The 21,859-nt window shown below is 36.8% G+C and overlaps 1 long non-coding RNA gene across 1 annotated transcript in view; it reads right to left on the reverse strand.

Annotated features, from left to right (window-relative positions):
* LOC309659159 overlaps window positions 1-21,859 on the reverse strand; it is a 1,097,080-nt gene that overhangs the window by 1,000,696 nt on the left and 74,525 nt on the right. The gene's annotated exons all lie outside the window — the stretch shown is intronic.

The raw sequence follows: 21,859 nt of genomic DNA on the forward strand, positions 1-21,859 counted from the left end.
CAAAATGGATTAAAGACCTAAATGTAAGACCAGACGCTATAAAACTCTTAGAGGAAAACATAGGCAGAACACTCTTTGACATAAATCACAGCAAGATCTTTTTTGACCCACCCTCTAGATTAATGAAAATAAAAACAAAAATAAACAAATGGGACCTAATGAAACTTAAAAGCTTTTGCACAGCAAAGGAAAATGTAAACGAGACGAAAAGACAACCCTCAGAATGGGAGAAAATATTGTCAAACAAAGCAACTGACAAAGGATTAATCTCCAATTCATTCAGCTCAATGTTACAAAAAGAAACAACCCAATCGAAAAATGGGTGGAAGACCTAAATAGACATTTCTCCAAAGAAGACATACAGATGACCAAGAGGCACATGAAAAGATGCTCAACATCCCTAATTATTAAAGAAATGCAGATCAAAACTACAATGAGGTATCACCTCACATTGGTTAGAATGGCCATCATCAGCAAATCTACAAACATCTAATGATGGAGAGGGTGTGGAGAAAAGGGAACCCTCTTGCACTGTTGCTGGGAATGTAAATTGACACAGCCACTATGGAGAACAGTATGGAGGTTCCTTAAAATACTAAAAATAGAACTACCATATGACCCAGCAATCCCACTACTGGGCATAGATCCTGAGAAAACCATAATTCAAAAAGACACATGTACCCCAATGTTCACTGCAGCACTATTTACAATAGCCAGGACATGGAAGCAACCTAAATGTCCATCAACAGAGGAATGGATAAAGAAGATGTGGTACATATATACAATGGAACACATTAATCAGCCATAAAAAGGAACAAAATTGGGTCATTTGTAGAGATGTGGATGGACTTAGTGTCCGTCATACAGAGTGAAGTTAAGTCAGAAACAATAAAAAACAAATATCGTATATTAACATATATATGTGAAATCTAGAAAAATGGTACAGCTGATCCTATTTTCAGGGCAGGGATAGAGATGCAGACATAGAAAACAGACATGTGGACACAGGGTGGGAAGGGAGGGTAGGACGAATTGGGAGATTAGGATTGACATATACACAATACCATGTGTAAAACTGATAGCTAGTGGGATCCTGCTGTATAGCACTGGGAGGTCAGCTCTGTGCTCTGTGATGACCTAGATGGATGGGATGTGGGGGTGGGAAGGAGGTCCAAGATGGAGGAGGATATATGTATACATATAGCTGATTCACTTCATTGTGCAGCAGAAACTAATACAACGTTGTAAAGAAACTATACTCCAATAAGAAAAAATATTCAAGAAAAAAACCTTGTCAAAACCCCCAAATATTTGTAAAGTATTGATGATAGGAAGCAAAAAGACCATGTGAATATTGACCTCCTAAAACATATCTTTCAAATTCAATATCTAATATACTGCAGAATTTTTCTAATTAAAATATTCTATTTTTCTATGTTACACATACTTGTGCATTTTGAAAATTATGGCTCCTATTTTGATTGGTTATTATGTCTTTATTAAATACAATAATAAATGATTAATGTACTACAACCAATTTAATATACATTGTATGCTATATTGAGTTTCATAACATAACATTATCTTGAGCACAATTCCTTTAAAATTTGTATTTTTTTCTATGCTGAATTTTTTAGATGAATTTTCAGTAGAAATTATAATAATATCAAATGTTTCCTCTTTGACCAAATCAACTTTGAAAGCTTTATTTTGAGTACATGAACTGTATGAAATGATGGAACCATTATTAGAATAAATTGATTTTCTATTGGAACCTGATGACACTGGCCCTATTTTAAGTGTTTGCAAAGCCCTTCTTCCAATAGAGCCAACACTTCACAGCTATGGCTTCACTTTTTGTAAAAGCACAAAAACCATGGACTAGTTTAGTAAAATGTACTCAGTAGAGCATCCTTTGATCTAAATGGAAAGCCATGCTCTACAGGGTGATGTGTCAAAATGCTTCCTGCAGCTCTCTGTTAAATCATCAGCTTCCAACACATTCTCCTTTGAAGTTCTATTAATTTTGAAGTCTTTGGTGATTCTTCCTTTATAGATATATGTCCTTTAGTTTTTACATGGTTATTAATACCATTATTACTAATTATACTTTCATCATCCAATTTCTTGAGAAAAAATATATTTAGCGCATAATTATTAAACTCACTCTTCTGTTTTCTTAAATTCATTGCTTCCAAAAGTGTTTTCCCCCAAAATAAATAGGATCAACATATAGAATGAAATAACAATTGCAGATTTATTTCAGTGGCAAGTTTTCTGTGATACACGTGAAGCTTAAGCTTCAAATTTTTTCAGTTGCACCTGACTTTTCCAATGTTCTAGAGGTAGTTCTAGCAATGTATTCACAATTTTTTTTTTTTTAATTTGCAAAACTAGGGTATTTTACCCACCATACTTTAAGATTGATCTCTGTTTCTCTTCCCACTTCTAACCACTTTTTTCCTCTTGTTGGGTGATGTTGGATCCGCTACATGCTATTATGGGATATAGCAGAATTTGAGTTGGAAGCACATTTAACATTTACTAAGCTATATTTAGATGCCTTGGTGTCCCTTTTGTGTATATTTTCATGGTGTAGGAATGACTTATAGAAAATCTGCTGCACACTGTTCAGACATATCTGATATCACGTGCCATGAAAGTGAAGTGCCAAAGGCCATATTCCAATGTGAACAGGACCTACAGAGCCAAGTATCAGAATAATGTGAGGAGTGGAGGAGAAACAAGGTTTGACAAGTAAAGAATCAGAAACAAGTCTATGAAAAATTTTTACAATGAACAGGTATGTAAAATTATAAGTGGAGGATTCAGTTTTCATTAACATCTAGTCAGAATGGAAATTCTCTCCAGTCAGGAATATAGGAATATACTCTGAATATAAAATGTATAGCAATAAATGCCACACATTTGGACACACAGACACACACACATGAACACATGTTTATTATAAAAAATAAAGCTTATCAAAACTGAGTTTTAGAAAGAAACAGAAGTTCTATAAACAGCAAAATTTTCTGTGTATAGAGTTTCATGCATTTTGCATCTCGACATGTCAGATCATATCTTAGTGTATCTAATGCATCTCTTTGTGGTGAAGAGTGCTTATTCGAAACTACATGCCAAATTGCCACCATGTGTGGTAATACAGTTTGAAGAAAGAAGTATTCCAGTGACAAATCTCCTACACGTATTTGTCAAGAAGTCAATGTAGGTACTACAAGATTAATAGATTAAAAATTATGTAGATCAAAACAACATAGTAGCAATTTAAAAATTATTTGAATTATTCTTTTCTATGCTATAATTTGAGATTGATTTTGTATGTTCTTTAAGAATTATTGATTACAGTAACATTTAAAGTGATTATTGTAAAAGTGCATCCCATAGTAAATTAATATATTATGTAATATTGCCAGACTTTGAAATGTTCTAGTTTATTTTCCAAAGGTAGAAAAATACTCACTTTGTATTTAATTTTGTTCTCATAATGCTGTATTTTTCTAAAAAAGTCTTCATCATTTTATAGATTTCTGGTCTTATAAATCTTAGATCCATTCCCTGATTTAAACTATGGAAAATGACAACCATTTTGGCAAGATAATTCATATTTTTCTTTCTACAGCTGGGTTGCTCAACCTCTATTTCCCAAGTATTTCATACCTACTGTATAATTTCACATAAACACGCATAAACTATTACCTTTCTGAGCAAACCAGGGAGCGTTGCTCCTCTGGAAGCAGCAATAGTTTTGGATTTCTGCCCTTTGAATTTTCTCATTTCTATAGTGGAGTTAATAATAACACATATTTTCCAGTAATGTTTTGAGAAATTAAATTGAATGGAATAATTTTTACCCTAAATTCCAGATGAATATCACATCTATTATCATTCTTCTTGTTGTGTGTGTATGTGTGTGTGTGTGTGTGTGTGTGTGTGTGTTTCTGTCCATGAGATCGGCTCTCAAAATAAGTTAGCTTAACCTAGCCTCTTACAGCTCCAAATCTTTTGACTCAGTTTTGTCTTTCATTGCCCTTTATGTATTCTAGGAAAGAACCATTTATGGCATTAAATACTATTCCATTTTCCTTCTTTTTTTTCATCATCACGAGTCCATCAAACAGGAAAACATTTTGCTCTCAGATCCTTTAGTTGGTTGGTTGAATACCAGGTTAGGTTCCGGTAAAGCTAACTTTAACATGCATTTCCTTTTAAAACTGCTACTTCTCTTTGGACATAAAAAGGTTTTCTCTCTTTCTAATTTACCAAGTATGGAAGAGTTTCTTTTGTTTTTTTTTTTCCTTATTGAGTTACGTAGGTCCCTGAAATGATGCTGTGTTTACTTATGAATTCTTTATTCTCTTTCCTATTTGCCCAGGGAAAAGAAATTGAGGGTTGCCCTGGAAATAGTTATTTGAGAGTTGTCTCCCATTGCTGGATGGAGGTAGTGAGGTCTGTATCTCCTTCTCACAGGCATCTTCTTGTCAACGTCCTGTCCTTCTGTTTAAATCTTCTGGCCCAGGAAGCATTTCGTTAAATGCTCAAGTATGTTGGTTCCTATTCTTCTAAAATTTCATATACATAGTATATCAAAGTTAGCCATCTTTTATAGATAGGTGTGAATAATTTGGACAATTCATTCATTGAATACAATGATTCCCAACTGAGAACCAGTGTGTCAGACACCTTCCAGCACATCATGAAAATCTTCATACCCATTCCAGCACACTAGTCCTTACCCGTTTCCTTTTCCAGTCCTGTCCTGCATGAAATACTAGACACTTGTATAGCCATGTGTTCTTTGCCTTTTCTTCAAAGTTACTGCAGGGCCCAGTACACTTCTGTGTACTGTGTACATGAAGTACACTTCTCATATGTGTCTCCATGTGTTAAATGAGAAAGGATAATGGAGAGTCTAGGTACAATTTTAAAGTTAACTTTTGGTGGACTCTTTCTTGAAATGTGACCAAGCTTGGCCATGTAAAATTCCAGTGGACAGTGAAAATTGGGAAAATCTGGGAACTGAACCCAAGAACTATTTCCAGGTCCACAGACAGATATCTAGAAAAGATTTTCAAATGTATATTTTGCCAGGAGATCAGTTCAGTTGAGGATGAAATGATATGGAAAGAGCTACTTTTGATGAAGCAGGTCAAAGGTAATGGGGTTCAAATCAAAGGACTATAGAGGGTTTTCTAGGAGGACCAGAGAACTCAGAGATAGGGAAATTAGGAGTCAAGAAATTTATAAGTTTGGGGCAGTGGGTAACAGTATCTCATCTATCAGACTTGAATTTAGGACAAATTCAGTTCTTCATGGGGGAGAAATATGCAAAAAGTAAGGAAAAGCCCTGAGCTAGAGAGTCTGATATAGTTTGTAAGTAATAAGGCAAGAAATAGACCCAGGAAAGTGACACTGGGAAAGGAAGTTACCATGAACCCACCTACAACCTTTACTGTACTAAATATATAACATATATTATTTTAATACACATAAATATACATATATATATACACATACACAAGCAAGTCTATTTTACCATTTTGTTAAGTTCATATAAGAAAGTTTAAATACCATGGGAAGATCTGCAAGTAAATAAATTGCCCTACTGAAAAAAGATTTATTATATATCATGTACTATCCAGTGTATTATATACTAATTATTCTGAGGATACTAATGCACATTCACTGCCTTTAACAAGCTCAAAGTCCAGTAGGAGAGACAGACTATAAGAGAACAATTACACATGGAACTAAGACGAGGGTAGGTTTTGCAGGACTTCAGGATAACAAGTAACCAAATCTTGGTTGTTGAAGTGGTAAGGAATGGATTCGTGCAGGAGGTGATCTGAAATTGGATCTTTCGTGAATACACACCAATAATTTTAAAAGTGCACACTGTATCCTGAATAACACTATGCATTACAATGCTGAAATCCAGTCACCATTTCTGAGATGCAAAGAGGAAGCTGGAAAAGCTCATGTCTCAATTCTGAGACTTAAATGTTGGACTGCAATTATCTCAGGGTATCTTGTCTCAGAGAACCTTTGGTCCTAGAGTCAAGACTGGGCTTAAGCTAAAAAAAATCCAAGTATTTCTGCTATGGGGAGAAGGGAATACCATGCCTGGAATTTAATCAGGGCTTGGTACAGATTTTCCCAATAATATATAGTCTTTTGTCTCAGAAAGATAGTTAAATTGTCAATAGTTTAGACTATTAAGAGTGTTTATTTTTTACATTTTAAAATAGGATAATGTGGGATAATTAGACAATAATTAATGTAAAGTGCTAAGATTGAAAATTAGCATATCACTGGAAAAAATAATTTCAACAAAGAAAACTACCATCACAAAATGCAATCAACATGTACATATATATTTCATTCCTTCCTTCTTTGCTCCCTTTCTTCCTTTCCATTTTTTTCTTTTTCATTATCACATCAATAGGTAAACATTATAAAAATTATATAACAGTAAACTTCCAAAAACTGTAATTAAGTGATGTGATCTTACAATCTCCCAACAGAGAATTGTTGTTGAAGGATTGAAATAAAATTTGGAAAACAGTATCATTCTCCTTCCCATGTGAAATATACCCACTTGGTTCCACAATTACTGTCCTGCCTGCTCTCCTCAGATGGACGAATTTGTAATCGTATCATGTATGTTTTCACTGAACACAATATTTCAAGAATATGATGGCCCACTGGAGTCTGCTATGGGTCAAGTTGTGTCCTCCACAAAAGCTGTGTTGGACTCTTAAAACATAGTACCTCAGAATGTGACCTAATTTGGAGATAGGGTCTTTACAGAGGTAATCAAGTTAAGATGAGGTCATTGGGGTGGGCCCTAATCCAATGTGATTGGTGGCTTTATATGAAGGGGAAATTTGGAAGACATATACAGAAGAAAGACAATGTGCAGGCACAAGAAGGACATGTTCTATAGGCTAAGGAATGCCCAAGGTTACCGGAAGGTAGAAAGGAGGCATGGAAGAGATTGTTCCTCATAAACCATAGAAGGAACCAATAACTGCTAACACCTTCATCTAGGACTTCTAGCCTCCAGAACTGTGAGACAATTAATTTATGTTGTTTAAGCCACTTACTTTGTTACATAACATCAGACCTAGGAAACTAATATAGGTTCAGAGAAAAAAATTGTCAGCCCTCTCCTCTACATAATTTTCAATCAGTCTCTTAAGTTTGCATTTGCTTCTATTTCATTTTGCTATCTGTCAAAAATTCTTTTGCTAACTTCTAAGTATAAAAAAGAAAAGAAGTTACAAATTATTACTTTGGAATTCACTTTAAATCTTAGCAATTAATGTTATGTGTAAGTCATAATATAACTTTAAGCTAAATTATTCTGTCTAAAAAATATCGTTACTGTTTGAGAAATAATGCTATACTATGGAACTAATAAAACTTTTAAAATAAATACTGCTATGGGTTGTGAGATACCACAGATCCTTAATGAGTTATGACACTGGATTACTTTACATAGAATACATGTTTAAAAGCTTGAACAGTACAAATAACTGATTTTCTATGATGCTATATAACTTTTCTATGCCTGACTAGCTGCTTGCATTATTTATAGCTCTGAGCTTGTGATGGAAACATAGGTTAAGAGTCATGAATCTTTATGCCTCACTTGACAAGGTAACTAATACATCATTAAGCCTCCCCATTCTTGTAAACTTACCTGTAAACCAATAGTGTCAGTCCTGAATTATTTTTGATAATGAATCTATTGATGAACTGCAAAGGTTAAAATTAAAGTCTGATTTATGCTGTGATCAAGAGCATGGTGTTAGAGCACCAAGTGATCTGTGCAGATTATAACCACAAATATACTTCAGATTTAGCTTTGTAGCTCTGCTATGAAGCTCTAAGTTCCCTTTCTATCTCCCTCAAGGAGATTCCTTTGGGAAAAAGGGCTGATAAAAATCAGTCTCTCGAATCCTGATGACTTTGTGAACAAAGCACCTGATTTCTCCCCCTCTGTAGTTTCATTCAGGTGGAATTTCAAGACTTAACAGATGAATTTGACCAAGATGATCTGTGCTCTATTACTTGTAGGCAAGTATTACGGATCAGAAAACTACTCATTGTATTTCATAGAGGTTCAGAAGAGCTTGATATCGCTTCTAGTTAAGGAAATAAATTTGTGACTTATTGAAAGCTTTACTTTACCACATTTCTAGGCTCTACTTGAAGGCTAGGATATCAATTCTCTCCAGCTTATCTCATTTAAACAGACAGGTTTCAATGATAGCAGGTTATCAAGAGACATGTAGACATACATGAATTCAAATATGCAAAAAAAAGATAAACCCACTGGGCCAAGATAGCAGAATATCAAAGGTTGTGTATTAAGCTGGAATTTCTTTTGGATTATCTTAAATGTAAATGAGTAAATATCATCAAGCCTGAGGATGCTGGCAGCAAGACTCTCTGAAATGCTATTACTTCCTCCCAAATATTAGATATGACCTAACCAGCCCATGGGATTGTATTAATAGCTTAATCATTTTATCATACCAACAGATGAAAGAAATGAGATTTTTGCCTTCAATTTTATTTTGTTTTTCAAACTTGAAGTAAAAGTCAATGAGCAGCATTTCCCTTGGATTAAGTGCTTACTTTGTGCCTATTTATGGATACTATTTGATCAAAACTGTAAGTTTTAAAAGAGTCATCTCTGGATTTATTCATATTTTGTGCTTATGAAAATACACATGTAAATACATTTTAATGATTATAATAAAATCACATAATGTAATGGACTTCCTCATCAAATTGTAGAAATAGTAGTGAAAAAAGAAATATATTTACCTAATAAATAAGTGGTCAATTGTTGTGTCTAAAAATGATTTGAAAATGGATTATTTTCAATTTACTGGGGAGACTTGGGATTCTTATATAACATTAAGAATCTCTTCATAGAGTAAAGAGTCGTATTAATTAAAGTTTAAATTTTCTCAAAAATGTAGAAATATATATTTTCTCACAGATATTAATAAGCTTTGTTAAATGCAAATAAATTATATGGAGAAAATAGTGATAAAATATTTTTATTGAAACAAGTATATTGATAGCATTCCAATGAGCAATTTAATAATTTCTATTCAATAGGGACTAAAGAGGAAAATTGATCCTCAGAGAATGACACTCAGGGGAGTATAGTTTTTTCTTCTCTGCCTTGAATGGGGTAACATATCCTTGAGTTCTTCAAAGAAACAATCAAATTTCCATCATCCAATAAATGCACAAAACTCAATTAAAAACTATATAAAATATAGCATTATTTATTCAAAAGGTATAGTTTAGGAGTATTAATGTTATTGTTTTCTGTGATCAAATGTTTAAAATTTTACTCCATTTACATGTTCATTTTAATGGTTTCCCGTGTATTTTCTCATAGGAATGAAATTATATATAGCCTAATAAAGTGGTCCTTCATCATTTGATTGCCATGATATACCCTAATACATCCTCCTCTCAGGAACACTGGCTTACTAAGCAGTGCCAATCAAACCAACAATGTGGGTTGTCAGGCCACATCCTCCTCCTTCCCTGGCAGAATGGGCATATGTTTTCTGAAGAAGTCCCACACTGCCTACCTTTATGTTTTTTGTTTTTTGTGTTTTTTCTTTTCTCCATTCTCCTTTATTCCATGAACACCTAGTTACAAGCTGCACAAATCAAAAAATAAAGGCAGAGAAGGGTGTGGGGCAGATTTTTATGATGTGTAGTGGCTGGAAAGGGAGACTGGGTTGGGAACTAGCCCTTCCCTCCACACACAGCCCTGGACCAGGGCTATGGCCCCTGCAGTGGGGAATCTGGGGACGAGGTGGGCAAAGATCCAGGGTCGCTGAGACCCCTAAACCCAGAGCCCACCCCAAAGGCCCCTTCAATGTATGGCAGGGGTAGAACGGGGAAGGGAAGGAGTTTCAGAGATGGAGAATCAAAGTGAAAAATCAAGTTAGTGGATACAGAAGAAGTGGAGTCATCATGGTAAGGAGATTAAAGAAGGAAAAAGTAGGTAAAGGGGCAGTGAAAGGTTCTCACTGAGACCCCCAGGGAGAGGTGGGGGTCAGCTGGCCTGTTAATTTAATATTAAATTGGGAGTGGGAGTTGAAGAAGAAATCTTCAACTGGAAATCACTGGCTATGAAACAGATATATTTAATCATGTGAAAATACACAAATATAAGCCTTAGTATAACATAAAAATGATTATTTTTTCAAAATTTTTTATGTTTAAAATGTGTTGTAATTTTTAAAGGAAAAGTTCTTTCTTTATATTACAGATATTTCAGTGAAGCTCTTCAACAAGCATCAACATTTACTAAATTTTAAAATCTCACTAGATGCTAGAGATATAAACATAAATAAGACAGTAGCCTTTCCCTTTCATTTAAAAAAGACTAGGGACCACCAACTTTTCCATTTGCTTATCTACCTTTCTGAGTCTTTCTTATAGTTAGGTTGGGCCCCATGTGACTAATTTTACACAATGGGCCTTGAACAGAAGTAATTTGTGCCACTTTTAATTCAAGTACATAACAGCTGTTTTCAGTTCTCTATGCTGTTACTTCAGCTGTCAGAATGATATCAGGATCAATGTATTAAGATGGTACTGATCCATAAGACTGAAATGATTTGAAAACTTGAATCACTTCCTGAAAGGGAAGTGCCCTGGAGAGAATTTAGGCCCTTGGTCAAGCCCCTGAGATAGTGTGGTTTGCTTGTTATTGCAGCATAACTTATTCTATTCTAACTAATGGAGTCCATATTACTTCAATTGCAAGGGATAGAAACTTAATTTGAATTAACGTAAGTAAAATAAATGAAAAGTATCACAATGATACTGAGTTTACCTCATTTGAATGGTCTATCATCTCAACTACAAGGAATGTAGGGACACAGATGGGCCTTAAGGATAACTGTAAACAGTGTTTTGGACACCTCAAAAGTGTATGATCTCTAATCTCTGCTTCTCCATATCGTGACACTACTCATTTCACTGCCAACAGGCTTCCTCCACATGGGAGTAAACATGGCTCTGGGAGCTACACAACCTTAAACATGTAATGTCTGTCACCCAAATGCCCCCTGTTACTTAGTAAAAAATAAATAAAATATCTAGGAGAACACACTGATTTGGTTACTTTTGTTCAGTTGCACTTGCTGAGATAAATCAACTTTAGTCACCTTAGTGGAGCTCAACCTGAGTCACAAAACCAAGCCTTAATAAAAAAATTATGGCAGATAACTAGACTATGGTAGCTCACATATGAATCACTTGTTTAAAGTAATGAAGTGAAGCTTTACTAAGAAAAACATAGTTTTTTCTAGGAGCGGGAGTGAGTGGTATTTTTTAAACTGTGTATAGTTTCCTTCAATAAATTACTTTAAAATTAGCAAAATCTAATTCATCTGGTTCATTCATTCTACAAACAATGATAGAGTTCCTACTATAGGCCAGATACTGCTGTAAGTATTAGGGATAAAGTAATACACAATATAAATAAGGCCTCTGGCCTCATTGAGTTTATATTCTAAATTCTTGCCTTCAATTTTTCTTCAGAATTAAATATCCAGAAAGAAAGAATAAGCAAGACATTGTCAGTTCCCATGGGCCTAAAAGTTGTCTTTAGGTAGTTAATATTTAACTAAAACTATAATGTAAACTAAAACAAACTTGCTTTATCAAATATCTGTGCTTCTAAGCATTAGGAAGAAGAACCAGACAAATAACTCAAGCATGCTGATTAAGTGAGAGCATGAGCATTAAGATTTAGCATGTCTTCCCAGTGAACAGGAATTTTAGTACATTTGTCAGTCAGGGTTCAGTGAAGAAAGCATGGTTACTATTAGTGAATGAGTGTAAGTGATTTAGAATGAAAATTATACCTTACACAGATGTGAAAAGATCTGGTAAAGGAAATGTAGGAGGATCAGGAAATGAGTCAATATGGGTGAACTGAAGAACTAGTGTGGGTAGATAGGTAAGACTCTCAGGGGTATCTGAGACACCAGTCACTCTATGCCCTGCAATGAATTCAGAAAGGGAAACTTGTAAAAAGATCTATGGGAAGTTGATGCCCCTGTATACCTACTGTTTTTGTGCATCTGCATCCAAGCATCCAGTAATGAAACTAGGGACACTGTAGGAAAGCAGATTCGACAGTTGAAAAGACATGGAACAGTGTGACTTGCTAGATACCTCTGTGGGTCTGTCACTGCATCTGACTGTAATAACCTTCCAATAATAATAGTTGTTGGAGAGACCTTCAAGATGGCAGAGGAGTAAGACGTGGAGATCACCTTCCTCCACATGAATATATCAAAAATACATCTACATGTGGTACAACTCCTACAGAACACCTACTGAACGCTGGCAGAAGTCCTCAGACTTCCAAAAAGGCAAGAAAATCCCCACGTACCTGGGTAGGGCAAAAGAAAAATGAAAAAAAAAAAAAAAGACAAAGGAATAGGGACAGGTCCTGCACTTCTGGGAGGGAGCTGTGAAGGAGGAAAAGTTTCCACACACTAGGAAGCCCCCTCACTGGTGGGGATGGGGGGTGGGGAGCTTCAGAGCTACAGAGGAGAGCACAGCAATGGGGTGCAGAAGGCAAAGCAGAGAGATTCTTGCACAGAGGATCGGTGCCGACCAGCACTCACCAGCCTGAGACACTTGTCTGCTGACCCACTGGAGTGGGTGGGGGCTGGGAGCTGAGGCTCGGGCTTTGGAGGTCAGACCACAGGGAGGGGACTGGGGTTGGCTGTGTGAAGACAGCCTGAAAGGGGTTAGTACGCCACAGCTAGCTGGGAGGGAGTCCAGGAGAAAGTCTGGACCTGCTGGAGAGGAAAAAGACCATTGTTTTGGGGTGTGTGAGGAGAGGGGCTTCCTACTCCATGTGTCCACAGACAACAGGGCACCACCTAAGTGAGCTTTAGAGACAGGCGTGAGCCGTGGCTATCATCTTGGACCCCAGAGGTGGGCATGGACCTCTACCACTGCTGCCGCTGCCACCAAGGGTCCTGTGTGCGAACGCAGGTCACTACCCACACCCTCCCGGATCCTGTGCAATGCACCACTGCCAGGGTCCCGCGAGGAAGACCCAACTTCCTCAGGAGAACACATGGCATGCTTCAGGCTTTTGCAACTACATGCCAGACTCAGTGACCGCAGGCACTCCCCACATCCCAATTATGACTAACGTACTCCTCCCTCTCCCCAGCGTGACTGAGCAAGAGAGTCTTAATCAGTCACTGCTTTAACCTCCACCTGTTTGGGTGAGGAACAGATGCCTGAGGGCAGCCTACATGCAGAGGCGGGGCCAAAATCAAAGCTGAACCCCAGGAGCTGTGCAAACAAAGAAGACAAAGGGAAATCTCTCTATGCAACCTCAGGAGTAGCTGATTAAATCCCTGCAACCAACTTGGTAAACACTGCATCTGTGGAATAACTGAATAGACAACAAGTGTTCCCAAAACTGAGGCAGTGGACTTTGGGGGCAACTATGGACTTGGGGTTTGCCTTCTATGTTTGATTTGCTTTTGGTTTTATGTTTACCTTAGTTTAGGTTTTAGTGTTTGTTTTCATTTGTGGGTTTGTTTACTTGTTTGGTTGCTCCCTTTTTTTTTCTCATTTTGTGAGTGTGTATGATTCTTAGTGTGATTATGTTTGCTTAGCTTTCCTTTTACCATTTGTTTTGGGGTTCTGTCTCTTTGATTTTGTTTGTTTTTATGTTTTCTTCCATGCCATGTGGCTGGCAGGGGCTTGGTGCTTCGGCTGGGAGTCAGGCCTGAGCCTCTGAGGTGGGAAAGCCGGGTCCAGGAAGTTGGACCACCAGAGACATCCCGGCCCCAAGTAATATTAATCAGCAAGAGGTCTCCCAGAGATCTCCATCTGAACACTAAGATCCAGCTCCACCCAACTGCCAGCAAACTCCAGTGCTGGATGCCCCAGGTCGAACAACTAGCAAGACAGGAACACAAACCCACGCATTAGCAGACAGGCTGCTTAAAGTCATACTAAGTTCACAGACACCTCAAAACACACCACCGGATGTGGCCCTACCCACCACAGGGACAGGATCCAGCCCCACCCAACAGAAAAGAGGCACCAGTCCTCCCCACCAGGAAGCCTACACATGCCACTGAACAAACCTCACCCACTGGAGGCAGACACCAAAATAACAGGAACTACAAAGCTGCAGCCTGCAAAAAGGAGACCCAAAACACAGTGAGTTAAACAACATGAGAAGAGAGAAATATGCAGCAGATGAAGGAGCAAGGTAAAAACCCATGAGAAAAAACAAATAAAGAAGAAATAGGTAGTGTATCTGAAAAAGAATTCAGAGTAATGATAGGATGATCCAAAATCTCGGGAATAGAATGGAGAAAATACAAGAAACGTTTAACAAAGACATAGAAGAACTAAAGAGCAAAAAAACAATGAAGAACAACATAATAAATGAAATTAAAAATACTCTAGAAGGAATCAATAGCACAATAACTGAGGCAGAAGAACGGAGAAGTGACCTGGAAGATAGAATAGTGGAAATAACTACCCCAGAACAGAATAAAGAAAAAAGAATGCAAAGAATTGAAGACAGTCTCAGAGACCTCTGAGACAACATTAAACACACTAATATTCGAATTAGAGGGGTCCAAGAAGAAGAAGAGAAGAAGAAAGGGTCTGAGAAAATATTTGAAGAGATTATACTCGAAAACTTCCCTAACATGGGAAAGGAAATAGTCAGTCAAGTCCAGGAAGTGTAGAGAGTCCCATACAGGAAAAAACCAAGGAGAAACACGCCAAGACAAATATTAATCAAACTATCAAAAATTAAGTACAAAGAAAAAATATTAAAAGCAGCAAGAGAAAAGCAACAAATAATATACAAGGGAATCCCATAAGGTTAACAACAGCTGATCTTTCAGCAGAAACTCTGCAAGCCTGAAGAGAGTGGCAGGACATATTTAGAGTGATAAAAGGGAAAAACCTACAATCAAGATTACTCTAGGGCTTCCTTGGTGGCGCAGTGGTTGAGAATCTGCCTGCTAATGCAGGGGACACGGGTTCGAGCCCTGGTCTGGGAAGATCCCACATGCCGCGGAGCGACTAAGCCCGTGAGCCACAATTGCTGAGCTTGCGCGTCTGGAGCCTGTGCTCCGCAACAAGAGAGGCCGCGATGGTGAGAGGCCCGCGCACCGTGATGAAGAGTGGCCCCCGCTTGCCGCAACTAGAGAAAGCCCTAGCACAGAAACGAAGACCCAACATAGCAATCAATCAATCAATCAATAAAAAATAAAAAAAAAAAAAAAAAAAGATTACTCTACACAGCAAGGACCTCATTTAGATTTGATGGAGAAATTAAAACCTTTACAGACAAGCAAAAGTTAAGAGAATTAAGCACCACCATACCAGCTTTACAGCAAATGCTAAGGGAACTTCTCTAAGTGGGAAACACAAGAGAAGAAAAGGACCTACAAAAACAAACCCAAAACAATTAAGAAAATGCTAATAGGAACATACATATCGATAAATACCTTAAATGTCAATGGATTAAATGCTCCCACCAAAAGACACAGACTGGCTGAATGGATACAAAAACAAAACCCATATATATGCGGTCTACAAGAGACCCACTTCAGACCTAGGGACACATACAGACTGAAAGAGAGGGGATGGAAAAAGATATTCCATATAAATGGAAATCAAAAGAAAACTGGAGTAGCGATTCTCATATCAGACAAAAGAGACTTTAAAATATAGACTATTACAAGAGACAAAGAAGGACACTACATAATGATCAGGGATCAATCCAAAAAGAAGATATAACAATTGGAAATACTTATGCACCCAACATAGGAGCATCTCAATACATAAGGCAAATGCTAACAGCCATAAAAGGGGAAATTGACAGTAACACAATCATAGTAGGGGAATTTAACCCCCCCACTTACACCAATGGACAGATAATCCAAAAGGAAAATAAATGAGGAAACAAAAGCTTTAAATGACACATTAGACCAGATGGACTTAATTGATATTTATAAGACATTCCATCCAAAAACAACTGAATACACTTTCTTCTCAAGTGCACATGGAACATTCTCCAGGATAGATCATATCTTGGGTCACAAATCAAGCCTCGGTGAACTCAAGAGAATTGAAATTGTATCACATATCTTTTCCGACCACAACGCTATGAGACTAGATATCAATTAGAGGAAAAAAACTGTAAAAAATACAAACAGATGGAGGCTAAACAATATGCTACTAACTAACCAGGAGTAGATCACTGAAGATATCAAAGAGGAAATCAAGTAACACCTAGAAAAAAATGACAATGAAAACACAGTGATCCAAAATCTACAGGATGCAGCAAAAGCAGTTCTAAGAGGGAAGTTTATAGCAATACAATCCTACCTGAAGAAACAAGAAAAATCTCAAATTAAAAACCTAACCTTACACTGAAAGCAATTACAGAAAGAAGAAGAAGAACAAAAAAACCCCCGAAGTTAGTAGAAGGAAAGGAATCATAAAGATCGGATGAGAAATAAATGAAAAAGAAATGAAGGAACAATAGCAAAGATCAATAAAACTAAAAGTTGGTTCTTTGAGAAGATAAACAAAATTGAAAACCATTAGCCAGACTCACCAGGAAAAATAGGTAAAAGATTAAAATCAATGGAATTAGAAATGAAAAAGAAGTAACTACTGACACTGAAAAATACGAGGGATCATGAGAGACTACTACAAGCAACTGAATGCCAATAAAGTGGACAACCTGGAAGAAATGGACAGATTCGTAGAAAGTACAACCTTTCCAGACTGAACCAGGAAGAAATAGAAAATATGAACAGACAAATCACAAGCACTGAAATTGAAACTGTGATTGAAGATCTTCCAACAAACAAAAGCCCAGGACCAGATGGCTTCACAGGTGAATTCTATCAAATATTTAGAGAAGAGTTAACACCTATCCTTCTCAAACTCTTCCAAAAAATTGCAGAGGGAAGAACACTCCCAAGCTCATTCTATGAGGTCACCATCACCCTGATACCAAAACCAGACAAAGATATCACAAAAAATGAAAATTATGCACCAATATCACTGATGAGCATAGACACAAAAATCCTCAACAAAATACTAGCAAACAGAATCCGACAGCACATTAAAAGGATCATACACCATGATCAATTGGGGTTTATCACAGGAATGCCAGGATTCTTCAATATATGCTAATAAATCAGTGTGAAACACCATATTAACAAATTGAAGGAGAAAAACCATATGATCATCTCAATAGATGCAGAAAAAGCTTTTGACAAAATTCAACACCTATTTATGATAAAGCCCTCCAGAAAGTGGGCACAGAGGGAAACTATCTCAACATAATAAATGCCATATATGACAAACCCATAGCCAACGTGTTCTCAGTGGTGAAAAACTGAAACCATTTCCTCTAAGATCAGGAAAAAGACAAGGTTGTCCACTCTGACCACTACTATTCAACACAGTTTTGGAAGTTTTAGGCACAGTAATGAGAGAAGAAAAAGAAATATTAGGAATCCAAATCAGAAAAGAGGAAGTAAAACTGACACTATTTGCAGATGACATGATACTATACATAGAGAATCCTAAAGATGCTACCAGAAAACTACTAGAACTAATCAATGAATTTGGTAAAGTTGCAGGATACAAAATTAATGCATAGAAATCTCTTGCATTTCTATACACGAATAATGAAAAATCTGAAAGAGAAATTAAGGAAACATTCCCATTTACCATCGCAATAAAAAGAATAAAATACCTCGGAATAAACCTACCTAAGGAGGCAACAGCCCTGTACTCAGAAAACTATAAGACACTGATGAAAGAAATTAAAGACTATACAAACAGATGGAGAGATATACCAGGTTCTTGGGTTGGAAGAATCAACATTGTGAAAATGACTCTACTACCCAAAGCAATCTACAGATTCAATGCAATCCCTATTAAACTACCAACGGCATTTTTCACAGGACTAAAACAAAAGATTTTACAATTTGTATTGAAACACAAATGACCCCGAATATCCAAAGCAATCTTGAGAAAGAAAAATGGAGCTGGAGGAATCAGGCTCCCTGACTGCAGACTATACTACAAAGCTACAGTAATCAACACAGTATGATACTGCCACAAAAACAGAAATATAGATAATGGAACAGGATAGAAAGCCCAGAGATAAACCCACACATATATGGTCACCTTATCTTTGATAAAGGAGGCAAGAGTATACAACAGAAAAAAGACAGCGTCTTCAAGAAGTGGTGTTGGGAAAATTGGACAGCTACATATAAAAGAATGAAATGAGAACACTTCCTAACACCAACACAAAAATAAACTGAAAATGAATTAAAGACCTAAATGTAAGGCCAGACACTGTAAAACTCTTAGAGGAAAACATAGGCAGAACACTCTAGGACATAAATCACAGCAAGATCCTTTTTGACCCATTCCTAGAGAAAAGGAAATAAAAACAAAAGTAAACAAATGGGACCTAATGAAACTTAAAAGGTTTTGCACAGCAAAGGAAACCCTAAACAAGATGAAAAGACAACCCTCAGAATGGGAGAAAATATTTGCAAATGAAGCAACTGACAAAGGATTAATCACCAAAATATACAAGCAGCATGTACAGCTCAATATCAAAAAAAAACAAACAACCCAATCCAAAAATGGCCAGAAGACCTCAATAGACATTTCTCCAAAGAAGATATACAGATTTCCAACAAACACATGAAATGATGCTCAACATCATTAATCATCAGAGAAATGCAAATCAAAACCACAATGAGGTATCAACTCACACCGATCAGAATGGCCATCATAAACAAACCTACAAACAGTAAATGCTGGAGAGGGTGTGAAGAAAAGGGAACCCTCTTGCACTGTTGGTGGGAATGTAAATTGACTTAGCCACTATGGAGAACAGTATGGAGGTTCCTTAAAGAACTAAAAATAGAACTACCATACAACCCAGCAATCTCACTACTGGGCATATACTCTGAGAAAACCATAATTCAAAAAGAGTCATGTACCACAATGTTCATTGCAGCACTAATTTTAATAGCCAGGACAAGGAAGCAACCTAAGTGTCCATTGACAGATGACTGGATAAAGAAGATGTGGCACATATATACAATGGAATAGTACTCAGCCATAAAAAGAAACGATATTGAGTTATTTGTAGTGAGGTGGATGGACCTAGAGTCTTTCATACAGATTGAAGTAAGAATGAGAAAAACAAATACTGTATGCTAACACATATATATGTTATCTAAAAAAAAAAAAAAAAAAGGTTCTGATGAACCTAGGGCCAGGACTGCAATAATGATACAGATGTAGAGAATGGACTTGAGGACACAGAAGGTTGCAGAAGGGGAAGCTGGGATGAAGTGAGAGAGTAGCATTGGCATATATACACTACCAAATGTAAAATGGATGGCTAGTGGGAAGCAGCCGCATAGCACAGGGAGGTCAGCTCAATGCTTTGTGACGACCTAGAGGGCTAGGATAAGGAGGGTGGGAGGGAGGCTCAAGAGGGAGGGTATATATGTATACGTATAGCTGATTTACTTTGCTATACAGCAGAAACTAACACAACATTGTAAAGCAATTATACTCCAATAAATGTGTAAAAAAATAATAGTTGTTACTTAAAATCACCATCCAAATCTTCTGCAAGGTTTCTTTTGGCCAACTATAACTCAGAACCATACAGGGGAAGCAGATTCTAGGAAACGCAATTCTTGGTTGGCTCTATGTTAATATAAAAATATACAACGTAGTAAGGGAATAGAAGAGTATTAGTTGTCCCATAATAACAGTTTAGGCAAATAGCTAATTAAGTAAAATATAGTACATTAAAGGACCTTCAAGTGTCCTCCATTTTATTTGGAAATGTAATTTTTTTTTTTTTTTGAAAATTGAGTAGGAGACTGAACATCAAAAGGATATGAAATGTTTACACAAAAACACTTCAAATGATATTTGTATATTTAATCATGTCACTGAGTTTTCACTGTCGAATAGATATTCTATCTGAGTAAGTTTTTGTGTTATTGTGTCACTTAGGAAATTATTTTAGGCAGAGCACTTCTCAGTTTTAGATGTCAGAAATCCAAATCATACTTTTTTCAAGACATAGAGGAAATTTATTTATTTATAATGGAGAGTTCAAGGGAAAGCTTTCAGATACAGACAGATACAAACACTTAAATGTATCATGATGCTATTTTTCTCTTTCAGTGCTCCAATTTTCTCTGTGTTGACTTCACTATCAGCCAACCTGTGTTCACATGGTAGAACAAATAAATTAATCAAGAGCTCCTCCAAGATTTCATTCTAACATCAAACCGCATGAGAGTGTCTCTTTCCCCATACTTTGAGCAAAACTTCAAGAGATGGTACTTATTAGCTTAGCTTGGCCATATTCCAGTCTCCAAAAGTCACTGTGGCTGGGGATGCAGCACTGATTAGCCTGGCCTAAATTATATGTCCATTTCTGCAAAGGTAGATAAGATTCATTCACACTCAAGCATCTGAAATTGGTTCCTAAAAAGAAAGTGAGCTAATGTTGCTATAACCAGGAGGAACAGATTGTGGGAAGGTGTTATGGGTTGAATTTTGTCCCTTCCAAAATTCATGTGCTGAAAGCCTCAGAATATGACCTTATTTGGAAATAGGATCATTGCAGATACAAAGTTAAAATGAGATGATTAGGTTGGCATTAATCCAATGTGACTGGAGTCCTTATAAAAAGAGGAAATTTGGACACAGAGATATTCACACAGGGAGAGTGCCATGTGAAGATAAACTCAGAGAGTGGTATGAGTCTTCTACAAGCCAAGCCAAGGAATGCCAAAGATTCCCAGAAAACTACCTGAAGCCAGGTGAGAGGCATGGAACAGATTATCTTTTATAGCTTTCAGAAGGAACTAACCCTGCTTACAACTTGATGTTGGACTTCTAGCTTCCATGACCATGAGGCAATAAATTTCTGTTGCTTAAGCCATCCAGTTGGTTGTACTTTGTTCAGCTGCCCTAGCAAACTAATAGGGAAGGCAAAACCAATAATTGTTCATTACAGTAGATATTCCAGATGCACTCTCTTTAATATACGCCAGCATTTACTATAATACACCAAAAGCCTAGTTATACAATTTTCTAAACTTTTTTCAAACTTTTAACATCAAAACATAAGATACTAAAGGTTCAAATCTATTTGCATGGTAGCCTATACCCGTTGATCCCCACTGATATCAGACTTTTTGTCTGATTGATGTCATGATGTTCCCCAGAGTCTGAGTTTCTTGCATAAGATAGGTGTTCAATAAAGATTTGTTGATTTCAAGAATTATAATTGTAGCACATACAGTAATGACCTACTAATAGTGGTGTTTGTGGAACATGCTGGGTGCTGGATTAGTTACCTTCATGGAGAGAAGCAAAGGACACAAAAATTCACTTTGAGAAGTGTATTAGTTTTCTATTGCTGTTGTAACAAATTACTATAAACCTAGTGACTTTAAAACAATATACATGTATTGATATTACCTTAAAATTCTGTAAGTTAGAAATCTGACACGGGTCTCAAATGGCTAAGTTCAAGGTGTTGGCAGAGCTGCATTTCTCTCTGGAAGGTCTAGAGAAGGTCCATTTCCTTGCTTCTTCTAGCTTTCAGTGGTCAACCACATTCCTTGCTTCACCCTGAGCCCCTTTTCTCCATCTTCAAAACCAGCAAAGTTGTATCCTGATCATTCTTCCA

This window comes from Balaenoptera physalus (genome assembly GCF_965194825.1).
Source record: "Balaenoptera physalus genome assembly, chromosome: 4".
Taxonomy (NCBI): Eukaryota; Metazoa; Chordata; class Mammalia; order Artiodactyla; family Balaenopteridae; genus Balaenoptera; species Balaenoptera physalus.